This window comes from Cynocephalus volans, chromosome 8, assembly GCF_027409185.1.
Source record: "Cynocephalus volans isolate mCynVol1 chromosome 8, mCynVol1.pri, whole genome shotgun sequence".
Lineage (NCBI taxonomy): Eukaryota > Metazoa > Chordata > Mammalia > Dermoptera > Cynocephalidae > Cynocephalus > Cynocephalus volans.
Genome location: NC_084467.1, coordinates 119,768,152 through 119,780,162, shown reverse-complemented (window position 1 = coordinate 119,780,162; position 12,011 = coordinate 119,768,152). Strand labels below are relative to the sequence as shown.

Below are 12,011 nucleotides of genomic sequence, written 5' to 3'. Positions count from 1 at the left end.
TAGGGCTAGAAGCCTTGGAGAGATTGGGATATGATGAACTAGAGGTACAGGGGTTTTTGGGGGAGAGATAAAAATGTTCTAAAATTGATTGTGGTTACACAACACTATGAATATAATAAAACCCACTGAATTGCATACTTTAAATAGGTGAGCTGTATGGTATGGGATTTACGCCTCAATAAAGCTGTTACCCCCCCCCCAAAAAAACTGGCAAATTATGTTTGTTATATCATTTAAATACGTAAAACATAAAACTAGATATAAACTTACACAAATTTATAAATTAAACACAAATTATGTAAGCAATAAATTCAAATTAAAGGTATTAATGTCAGAGAAGACTTTGTCCTTTCAGCTGAAATGATATCACTGCTTACAACAGGAATATGCAGTGACCACATTATCCAAGTTCTTTTGAGTCTGGCATATGCATACTCAGGGGTGAAACTCAGAGTTTCGACAACCAGGATGGCACAGGTGCCAACAAATCAGAAAAGACACTGAAAGTAATCAGGACAAACCCCAGCCATAAGCAACTCAAACAGCAGCCCGAGGAGTACGGCTACATATCAGCCCTGCCTACAGTACCACGCATCACATGCAGACTCCATTTTCCTGTCACTTTCCTATATTCCAACTACTGCAAAACCTTAACTCATGGATCGTGACTGCACAACATACAGTCATGTGTTCTTCACCGTATTGGAATTCATTATATACATATTAAGTACTTTTCTGTTCTTTTCTCAAGGGCATAACAATTACAAAAGAACTATTTGGTGCCAACACAAGTAGAGACAAGTAGACAAGCCCAATCGTGTACGATAAAATCAAATGACAGTGCTTGGGCACAAGATGGCCCTACCAAATATCCCAAATAGGCTTATTTTACTTTGTTGTCATTAAGATAAAAGGAAAACACACAAATTTTAAATTCTTACAGAGAACTCTCAGACTCCTGAGAATACATCCCTAAATTCCAAGAGAGCCACACAACCCACTTTGAGAAACATTGATCTACAAATTGGTTAAAGAAAATAAGTTAACTGGCCTCAAAGCAATTGAATCCATGCCTTTAATAACAATAGCTAATGTTTTTTAGGTGCTTATATGTGGCTGACAGCCAACTGGTATGGTTTTCTGACCCCACCGTCCCTACCCAATACACAGTAATTAGAGAAGAGTCAAAGGAACTATTATTTACGGTGCAAAATCCATGCTAGGTGCTAAATTCAGTGTTTTGCACACATTCACATATAACTGTAAAACATATTTGCCAAGAAGATATTATCCCAATTCTACTGATGACTAGACAAAGACTGATGGGTTAAAAAATCTGTCCAGTATCAAAGAAGGAGATGTGAGGATGAGAAGCAGAGGTCACAGTGACATGACTGCTGGCTTTGAAGATGGAAAGGGGCCACAGGCCAAGGAATTCAGGCAGCCTCTAGCAGCTGGAAAAGCAAAGGAACAGATTCTTCCCTAGAGCCTCCAGAAGGAAAGCAGCCCTGCCAGCTCCTTCATTTCAGCCCCATTTCAGACTTTTGACCTCCAGAACTATAAGATAATAAGTTTCTGTTGTTTTAAGCCATTAAGTTTTCACAAATTTGTTACAGCAGCATAGTAAATTTTTTTTTATTGAATCATAATTAATTATACATGTTTTGAGGGTTCGATGTTGACATATGTTGATCAAATCATTATTAGCAGCATATATATTATTACAAATCGTACTTATTCTTGATGCCCCTTATCCAATCTCTCCCCATCCCCTTCTCCCTTCCCACCCCCACCCCCCACCTCTGATAACCCTAGATTTCTTCTCTCCTTCTGAAAGAATAATAGGCCCATGGCAGCAGCAGCCTGCCTGGTTGTGGGAGGAGGGGTTGGTCCCCAACTCCATCTTTTTTTTAAATTCTAAGTTGTTGTTGCAGAGCAGTTGGGTGGGAGGGGGAGAAGGGAAGGGGGAAGCAAATGGAGTGGGAGGAGGAAGGGGGGTGTGGTTGAGGCCTGTGGCACCCCCCTCATTCCTGCAGGAGAGACCACAAGACTTCCAGTGGTGGCTTGGTTGTTCCTAGGCTGAACGCAGATGTCAGGGAGGTGTGGCTAAAGCCCTTGGCCCCCTACCACCCTGGCTCAGAAGACCAGGGGGCTTCCAATGGTGGTTCAGTGGTCATCACTGGGCTGGTTGCAGATGTTGAGGGGGTGTGACTGAAGCCCTCGGCCCCCCACCACCCTGGCTTGGGAGCCTGGGGCACTTCCTGTGGCAGCTCGGTGGTTGTCACTGGACTGGGTGTGGGTGTTGGGGGGGCGTGGCTGAGGCCCTTGGCCCCCCACCATTCCAGTTCAGGAGGCCAGGATGCTTCCTGTGGAGGCTCAGTGGTCATCACTGGGCTGGTTGTGGCTGTCAGGGGCCAAGGCTGAGGCCCCCAGCCCTCCCTGGCTTGAGGGCCCAGGGAGCTTCTGGTCCTTCTAGGTTTTACAGGTGTTCTTTGGTGAAGTGAGACCTTTACTAGTTAATATCACACTTCACCTCTGGTCTGTGGTATTTTTTTCTTTCAGTTCTGTGTTGGATTATTTGTTGTTTCCACTACTTAAACTCTGCACAGGAACTAATTTGTTGTCTTTTGCTTACTTCTAAAATGGGGGATCTTCCTGTGCTGATCAGCACTTGAGCCCTGTGGTTGAGCTAACTGCTGCTTTGCTGTTGATTCCCTGGGGAAGGCTTTTTGTGCAGCTTGGGTTTTAAAGGTTGACTTTGTAGGTACTTCTGGGTCTCATGAGATCTGGTGCACCTAGGTTGTGTAGAAACTCTGGTCTGGGCCTGAGTCTTTTCATCAAACTGCACTCCCTACAGTTCTATATTCCTGAGCAGTCTCCACTGAGTGGTCCTGAGCTGACTGGGGAGCAGATCAGCTGTCCATGCTATGCCCCAGTGTTCCCCAGATGGGCCCATCTCCCCTACCGCCTGCACTCCAAACATCTCCCATGGGACAGCCATGTGCCGGTCCCCTGCGATGACTCACCAGCCTCTGAGTGGCTCCTTGCTCCTATGTGGGTCCACAGGAACCCTGTCAGTGGTACTGCTGGTCGGGGGGCCACAAAGACCCTCTTCTCCCCTGCCACCTACAAGAAACTTGATCCAAAGGGCACAGCAGCAGCTTTTGCCAGCTCCTGCTCCATGTGCTCACCAGCTCCAGCCTTGAAGCAACTGGGTTTGGAAATAGTGGGAGCAATTCTTTTTCTCACTGTGGCTTCTCCTGCCTTCATGAACTCCATGGTCTCTCCTCCTCTTCCCCTGAGCTATAGCAGCCCCACCTTGGCTGTTGCTGCTTTTTAATAGTTGTAAATTGGTTGATTTGTGGGAGAGAGTGACACTGGGGACCATCTATTCCTCCATCTTGACCAGAAGCCCAGCACAGTAAATTAAGAGTCATATTAATAACACGAGAGAAAGGTCTGTGTTACAACTTCAGCTGCTCAGATGTAGACTTGCCAACTCTGAACTTAGGACAAAGGAGTGAATGCTGCTGAGAGAAGAAAGTTATAGAGAGAGATGAAGTGACTCCTGGACAAGGCCTACCAGAGGGGGTAAAATATGGATTTCATGGCTGAATACATGAAGAGGCCATGTGCAGAGGCTTACTGCCAGTGGGGACAGAAACACACCTGTAGGTAGGAGGCACTCAACTCTAGTCACTGCCTCCATACAGCCACCCGTCCACTGAGTCCCTGGATGTTCTCCCAAGAGCATTTCATTCACATTCTCCCAAGAGAGCAGCCAGGGCCATTTTATGTTTGCCTGTTTTTTTGTTTTTCTTGAGCAATTTCTGGAAGAACTGGCAAACCTGAAAGGGAGCTACAGGGAAGGAAGGGCTCGGCCGTCTTCTCGTCATTCTGTTTAAGGACACTAACCAAAAAACACTCCCGCGCAGCCACACTTGAGAAATCAAGTCATTATTAAATAGGATATTCAGATGCCATACTGTACTATTTTGACAGCTGTTCGCAGTGTGGCCAGGAGCTTGCCCAACCACAGCCAGAGGAGCCACAATGGGAGACTAAACGTCTCTAAGTGTCATCTGGCCACAAGCACACATGCCTCCAGTGTCCAGGCTGCCCTGGCCTCTGGGAGGCTACACCGCATTTCTATCGCAGGGATCTGTCTCCTGGTTTGTAGTAGCCAGAAGTCCAGTCTTCAGCAACAATGACAGCTGTCCCCTTTCCAGCACCGAAGACCCACCAAAATGGCTTTCTCCATTCTCATCTGAGGCTTCTCTTCCTGCAGCTACAACAGGTTCAAAGGAGAGGGCATAAGAAAGCATGCTGGAGCCCAGCCTGCACCCTGGCTCTAGCACACCAGTATCCTTGGCAAAGCTACAGAACTGGTCAAGTCTGACTTCAGTGCAGCCTTCCTCCTTCTGGAACCCCCTCAGTGGAGACCCCTGGGTTTCAGTGCTTTTTGCTCACATACTTATGAACAAAGATTAATTTTCTCAGTCACTCAACAAATGCTGACTGAGCACAGACAGGCACAGTGCCAGACACTGGGAATAGAGTTGCTACAAGTGCTACAAAAGAGTGGGGTATGGTGCCTCAAGAACAGGAGAGGACAAGATGACCTTGTCAGGAAAGACCTCCCCAAGGAAGGGCTGTTTGCACTGCAACCTGAAAAAAGATGCTGGCTATTAAAAGGAGCTAGATGAGGCAGCTCGATATCTCTCAGTATTTATCTGCATTTGTGAAATGCTGTGAAACCCAAAGGAAGGTATAAAAATGATGCTAATGAATATAAATAGCCTTTTATGGTTTATAAAGCATTTTTTCATGCATTACCCTAGATTCAACAACAGCACTGGCGAGACAGAACAAGAAATATCCTGCTTTTTTATAAATGAGGAAACAGATTAACAACAGTCAGATGCCTTGCAAGATTACACATTAAGTCAAGAAGACTCAAGCCCAACTCTCATTATTCCTCATTGAGAGCTCTTTTGACTATGCAGTGCTGCCTTCCCAAGGAAGCTAAAAAGTGAAATGTCAGGAATTGGTGTTAATATTTGGGAACAAAGGACGTGCAAATCATACCAAACATTTGGCTGCTGGATTCACTTATTCATACCACAGGCTTGATGGTAAGTGCCAGCAACCTGGGTTCAGCACTCCTGGCCACCCATCCCCTTCAAACAGCAGCCTTCAAGCAAGCAACCCCAGCATCAGACCAACCCTGGGCTCACACCTCGTGAATTGTTCTAAGCTATACAGATTAAAATTAGTTTTTTTTAAAAAAAGAGCCAATTCCCTCTTCTCTCATTCTCCTCTTCCTTGCACTCTTCCAGCTGGCATCTTCTCAGACCTTTGGATCCTTGGTAGACAAACAGCAGGACAATCATCCAATGGCTCTGGCTTCCTTCTTGCCTAGGTCATTCTAGAGACGAGAAGGTAAACTATGGATAAACCCAATAGCAGGCAGCTGCACAGAGTGGGGAAAACTACCAGATCTGAAAGCACAGGACTATAGGTTTAGTCTTGGCTCTAACACTTAGCTTTTCCTCTTTGGTAGACAATAAACAAGAGAGGTGTGATAGGTAGAATAATGGGCCCTCAAAGATGTTTGTGTCCTAATCCCTGGAACCTGTGAATATGTCACCTTACATGACAAGAAGGACTTTGCAGATGTGATTAAGAATCTTGAAATGGAAAGATTCTACTGGATTATCTAGGTGGGCCCAGTGTAATCACAAGGGTTCTTATAAGAGGGAATAGAGAGGGTCAGAGTCAGAGAAGGGGATGTGACAATAGAAGCAGAGTGATAAGGCCACAAGTCAAGGAATGAGGGCATCCTCTGGAATCTGGAAAAGGCAAGGAACAGATTTTCCCCTGCAGCTTCCAGAAGTAATGCAGCCCTGCTGACACATTTTCATTTTAACCCAAAACACCCATTTCAAACTTCTGAACTCCAGAACTCTAAGATAATAAATCTGTGTTGTTTTAAAACAGTAAGTTTCTGGTAATTTGTTATAGCAGCAATAGTAACTAATATAAAAAATGAGGGGAAATGATGATTTCTTAAGAGTAAAACAAACAAGGGAACAGAGCAGGGTCATTCTATATACAAGGGGACCAGCTACCGATACCTCTCTCAGCCTTGGGGAAAGTGGCAGATCCCGAATTAGGAAACAAAGAAATAGGACAGTGGGGCAGATCCCAAAACTATTGCTACACCCATCATTGCTATTCATCGAGCTTGGTTATTAGGCTCCCCAAAGTTCACCCCAAATCTGAATGGACCAGCGGAAGTCCCTAGAAGTTGTCTAAAGAAAGCAAGGAAGCAAAGAATGTGTGGTGAATTTTGACTGGCCTTACTCTGCAACAGTGGAAAGTGTGCTAGACTGGGTATCTCTCCTCCTGTGGGACTTGGACCTCACCCTCACTTTCCCTCTATAAAATCCAGTGAACAAACTGATGAGCTGCAATTAAAGTCACTTCAAACAATGAGGGATGTGCTATGACTCTGCATGTTTGAAGTACATAATTAGACTGAATTAAAGCAGGCGCATTTTATTGGAAAGACACTTAAGTCACTCATTCGTTCATGCACCAATTGTCAGACACTTTGCTAGGTATTTGAAGTTCAAAGATAGTTTCAATGTGATGTGGTCATTTCCTCTTAAGGGCTGCCAGTCTTCCTAAAGCTGTGATATCCTCATCTCAGGGGCCATCTGGGCTCACCATCTACTGATCATTGACTCCATCTCTCAGTACCCCCTAAGGCCTTCCACTCCTGTCTCCCCTAAATTGGGTTAGATCTCTCACTTACACACTTTCTTAATTTCTTGCCCTTTTTTAAATAACTTACGTAATTATTCACATACCTATCTCATCCATTGCTGAGTATCAGCACTCGACAGAGAGCTATTAAGCATAGCACAGTATCAGTGCTCAAAAATATCGGATGAATGAATGAAAACACACACATACACACACACACACATCCATGGCCGACATGGAAAGTAAGCCAGCCCCCTTCCTCCCTCCTTGCCCCACCTGCCTATCTCTCATTAAAGAGAGGTAATGTGAAGTGATTGAATTATGTCCCTCAAAGTTCAAATATTAGAAGCTTAACTCCCACTGTAACTATCGAGGGTGGGAAATCCTGCTATGGTAATTGAAAGGTGGGGCCTTGAAGAGGTGATTAGATTGTAGGATCATGCATGATCCTACAATCTAATAGTGAATGGATTAATAATGGTGGTCAGGGACATGGTTCTGAGGACTTTAAAAGGGGAGCATGTGAGAGTCTCTCTTTCTCTGCTAGGCCATTTTCTGCCATGTGAGACCCCTGTATTGCTGTAAAGCCACCACCAAAGAAGACCCTCACAAAACATGTTTCCTAGACTTTGGACTTCCCAGTCTCTGAAACTGTAAGCAATAAATTCCATTTCTTTTACAAATTACCCAGTTCCAGGTATTCTGTTATAAGCAACAGAAACAGACAGATACAGGTAACAAATAGGAACACATTGCGCTGGTAAAACGAAATAATATACGTGAAAGCATGTTTAAAGTTGTAACTGTGAGAAAAATAAGTATATATGAGTAATAATTACTGGCTACAGGGCAAGAGGAAGCACTAAACACCCTTCCCCAGCTGAGGCGGGGCCGACTGTCCTGCTCCTCAGTCCACCCCCCAATCCGTCCCCCAGGTCTCAGGCCCTCACCTGTGTGGTCTCCACTCTCAGCAGCCTCCAAACACACTGCCCCAGGAACAGACCAACACTGGTCACCAGAAGCCAGACACAGCCCCTGACTGAGAGCTGTGCACACAGATAGAGTCTCTGCATGGCCAGGCCAGGGCCACAAGCAGTTATACCTGGGGGATTGTTAGAGAAGCAGAAGGTGAAAGGGCTCCACTCAGGAGAGGCTTTTTAAGAAGCCCCAATAAATTCATCCACGTGAGCACTTCTTCATACCAAGGATTGCACCAATACTGAAGTCACAACCATCCACAAGGACATCCCAAATCCGATCCTCAGAAGTACAGTATAAGGAAACCTGTCCCCTGGAAGGAGCAGTTCAGCCAGGAGGCCCCTGTGATAGCAAGCAACCTGGCAATCCACTGTGAACACGTGTTCTGCTTCATGAGACCACCCAGAATTACTCAAAGTGCTTGCCAGAAAAGGAAAACCTGTCTGTTTAAAGGGCTAGCACCCACATAAGCACACGTGTTACTGATGGGGGAAAAAAAAACTTTGAAATCCTGTGCACTGTTGGTGGAAATGCAAAGAGGTACAGCCATTATGGAAAACAATATGGAAGTTCCTCAAAAAATTAAAAGTGGAATTACTATATGATCCAGCAATCCCTCTCCTGGGTATGTATCACAAAAAATTCAAAGCAGGATCTCAAAGAGATATTTGCATACCCATGTTCACTGCAGCACTATTTACAATAGCCAAGAGGTAGAAGCAACCCAAATATTCATCAATAGTTGAACAGATAAAGAGAATAGGGTATATCCATACAATGGAATACTACGCAGCCTTAAAAAGGAAGGAAATCCTGTCACATGCTGCAACATGGATGAACCTCAAAAACATTATGGTAAGTGAAATAAACTAGTCACAATTCCACTCATATGAAGTATCTAAAGGAGTCAAAATCACAGAAACAGAAAGTAGAAAGGTCGTTGCCAAGGGCTGAGGGGAGGGAGTAAGCCAATTATATATAGTGGGTATTAAGTTTCAGTTTTGAAAAATGAAAAAGTTCTACAGATCTGTGGCACAAGAGTGTGAATATATGTAACAGTACTGAAATAGTACACTTAAAAATAGTTAAATGTTATGCATTTTTAGTCATAAAAAATCTCACATACTAAAAAAGAAAAAAGAAAAAGATGCCCAAGACAGATAACATTAAGTTCAGACAGAACATAAGAGACCAAATGAGAAACAGGGAGAAGGAAGAAAAGCACCAGTCAAATCAACACAGTCCGTATATTTAGCTCAGAGTTCACATAGGGGTGTGGGGCTGGGCAAGGAACAGAAATTCATGCACCTGCTGCAGCACCAGCTCAAAGGATGAATGTGAACACCCTATGCTATGGGTCAAGTGTGTCTCCCAACAGCTCATGCATCAGAAACTTGATCTCTGCAAGTGTTAAGAGGGTGGGGCTTAATTAGACTCAGTCTAATTAAGGTATTTGAAAAGTGGGTACCTTTAAGAGGTGACTAGATTGTAGCAACTGTGCCTTCATGAATGGATTGATCCATTCATGGGTGATGAGCATGGTTCTGATAGCTTTAAAAGGAGAGCAAGGGAGAAGGTTAGCTCTCTCTTGCTCAGCTCATTCTTGCCATGTGATACCCAAAGAGTTGCTGTAGAAAGCCCTCACCAGAAGTGTTCCCTAGACTTTGGACTTCTCAGTCTCCAAAACAATAAGAAATAAATTTCATTTCTTTATAAATTACCCAGTTTCAGGTATTCTGTTGTAAGCAACAGAAACAGACTAATACACCCTCAGGCAGGTCCCTTCACTCCCTGAGTGCTTCCCCCTCTGGGAAAAAAGGCAGTCTTCACTGTCCCATCTGCTGTCCCATGTGGCGATCCAGAAAGGGTCGGGGAGAACAGCATCTCAAGAGAATGGCAAGGCACAATGGGTCTCACACATGTAAGTCTCTGGGATCCTTACCATCGCGGGGGTTCTCTGAGAACTACCCACTGCTCTGGCCAAGTTGCAAGGCCTGTGTTCCCTGAACCCACAAGAGCACCCAGCAACCAAAAACCTCACAGTATACTGCCCAATGTTATCCTAGCACCACTCAACATAAAAGGACAAAGTCTGCAATAGTCCTTTATGCAGAAATGCCATGCCCTAGTTCCTGACAGCTATAATTATAGCCAAAACAGCTTTTGAAAGGGAAAGAAGAAAAGAAAATAGCAGCCTGGACCTAGCAGTGAATTGTGAGGCTTGGGGTAAAACACACAACCGGGGCAATTTGCTATTAATGGTGGCCAGTCTAAACAAGCGACTGGACAGCCAGACCAAACAGCTTTCTGGCCAATTAATTTCTCCCTCTAATTTAATGAGCTGCTCATTAAGCACTGGAAGCAGCTCACAAGAAGGCAGCTGCAGAAAGAGGCACATGGGCCACAATGGCTGGCAGGTGATGAGGGAAGAGGAGACTGGAGCCACACTCAGGCCCCAAATGCCTACAGATCCCATGCTTGGCCAGCCCCACCCCAAGCCCCGGCCTGCTCTTGCTTCCAGGCAGTGTTTTCCTGGACTTCTGTTTGTTCAACAAAGTTGTGTTTCTGCCACTGGCTCCCTTACTGGGGAGGTTCCATGTCCTAGTTTTTTAGTTCCCCAACTGGGTTCATAATTCATATTAGCATCACAAAGAGCCTTCAGCGGGCTTACAAAGGGGTCAGCACAGTCTTGGGTGTGAATCCCACTCTGCCTATGAACAGCAACTTGACCTAGATTTAACCTGCTCAAGGTTTCATTTCCTCATCTATAAAATGTAAAATAATATCCTCACTTCATCCAGAGTAGTTGTAAATAGTAAATAAAATAATAACATATAATTTCAACATTAAAAAGCTTAACAGATCACCTGACACATAAGTAGCTATTACTAGTGGTAGCTACTATGAGGGTACTTCAAAAAGTTTGTGGAAAAATAGAACTGAAAGGTAATACAAATCTTTCTATGAACTTTATGAAGTTTTCTCATATTAACAGAGATACAGTATCACTTCCATAATGACAGTGATATTAGTGACAACATATTTCCTGTCTTAGTCAAATGAAAATAAAAGAGGGACTTTTTTGGTTGAAACCCCAAGGACAGGCCAGCTCCAGGTCTGGTCCTTCTTGTTACAGCAGCAAGAATGAGAGCCACGGTGAGAGCAGCAGCCCATCCTAACAATGGTAACACCCTGAACAGTATTTGCGGGCCCCGTCTCTGCTTCCTTTATCTTCCAGCTCAGAGAGAAAGCACAGTGATAGAAGAAGAGGAGACAAGGCCTGCAAATACTGAACCCCAAGCCTGCAGCCAAGGGGCGACAAATGCTCTCATGAGACCAAGTGGAGAAACGCATCCAGGCCACCTGCCTGACCTTCCTGGACCCCTGTGACTCCTCACTATGCCTCTCTGAGCCTCAATTTAATCTAGAAAATGAGGGCAACATCACCCCCCACTTCACAGCTTGCTGTGAAGATTAAATGAGATAACTCATGTGAAAGTGCTTTGAAGCTACTTGTTACTGTGTACATGATAAATACTTTGGTGTGTTTCATAGTAGCCTCAGTAAATTCACTCAATAAAGAAATGCTCAAATACTGGAAGGATCAAGGCAGTAAAAAGGTTATTTTATTAGGCTGATGAACTACTCAGGGAAACAGCAGCAAACATGCTCATTTTCTTCCCAATGTTGCATTGAGGTTTCTGTTGATCATATGAAGAACTGGCTGAAAGTAAAACTAACAAAAAAAATAAAATAAAATTCCCAGCATCAGTTACATGTTTTCCATTTAGTGAGTAGATTATTCTAAAAGACAATGAGCCCAAACCAGATTTGCATCCACGGATGACCAATCCAGCCACTCCAACACCAATTCTCTCTAAAAAACCATTTATATCCACTTGACCAATCCAAAACCTACCTTTGAAATACATAAGTATAAGGTTATTTCTCCTGTTCCAGTGCATAGCACGTGGACAAACTCCATCATATGGATCAAAAGACAATCTAATTCTTGTTCAACCTCTCGGAAGGTATACCAAACTCTTCTAAAGGATCAAAAATGGCAGAGGAGAATGCACACACACTCCTGGAGCGTGAAGCAGCTTGCCAAGGAAATTTCATTGAAATCTCACATTCAGACTTAAAACTTCAAGTAAATTTTAGAATTTACAGAATAATAAATTACCTTCCTCTAATGTTTTGACTCAATTGCCAGTTAATTACTAAGACTTTTCTTTAAAATCTTTGAGTAAAGAAGACAC

At 44.0% G+C, this 12,011-nt stretch overlaps 1 protein-coding gene across 2 annotated transcripts in view; it reads right to left on the bottom strand.

Annotated features, from left to right (window-relative positions):
* The window catches only part of LOC134384812 (carboxyl-terminal PDZ ligand of neuronal nitric oxide synthase protein), a 295,395-nt gene that overhangs the window by 215,540 nt on the left and 67,844 nt on the right, over nt 1-12,011 (bottom strand). The window lies entirely within an intron of this gene.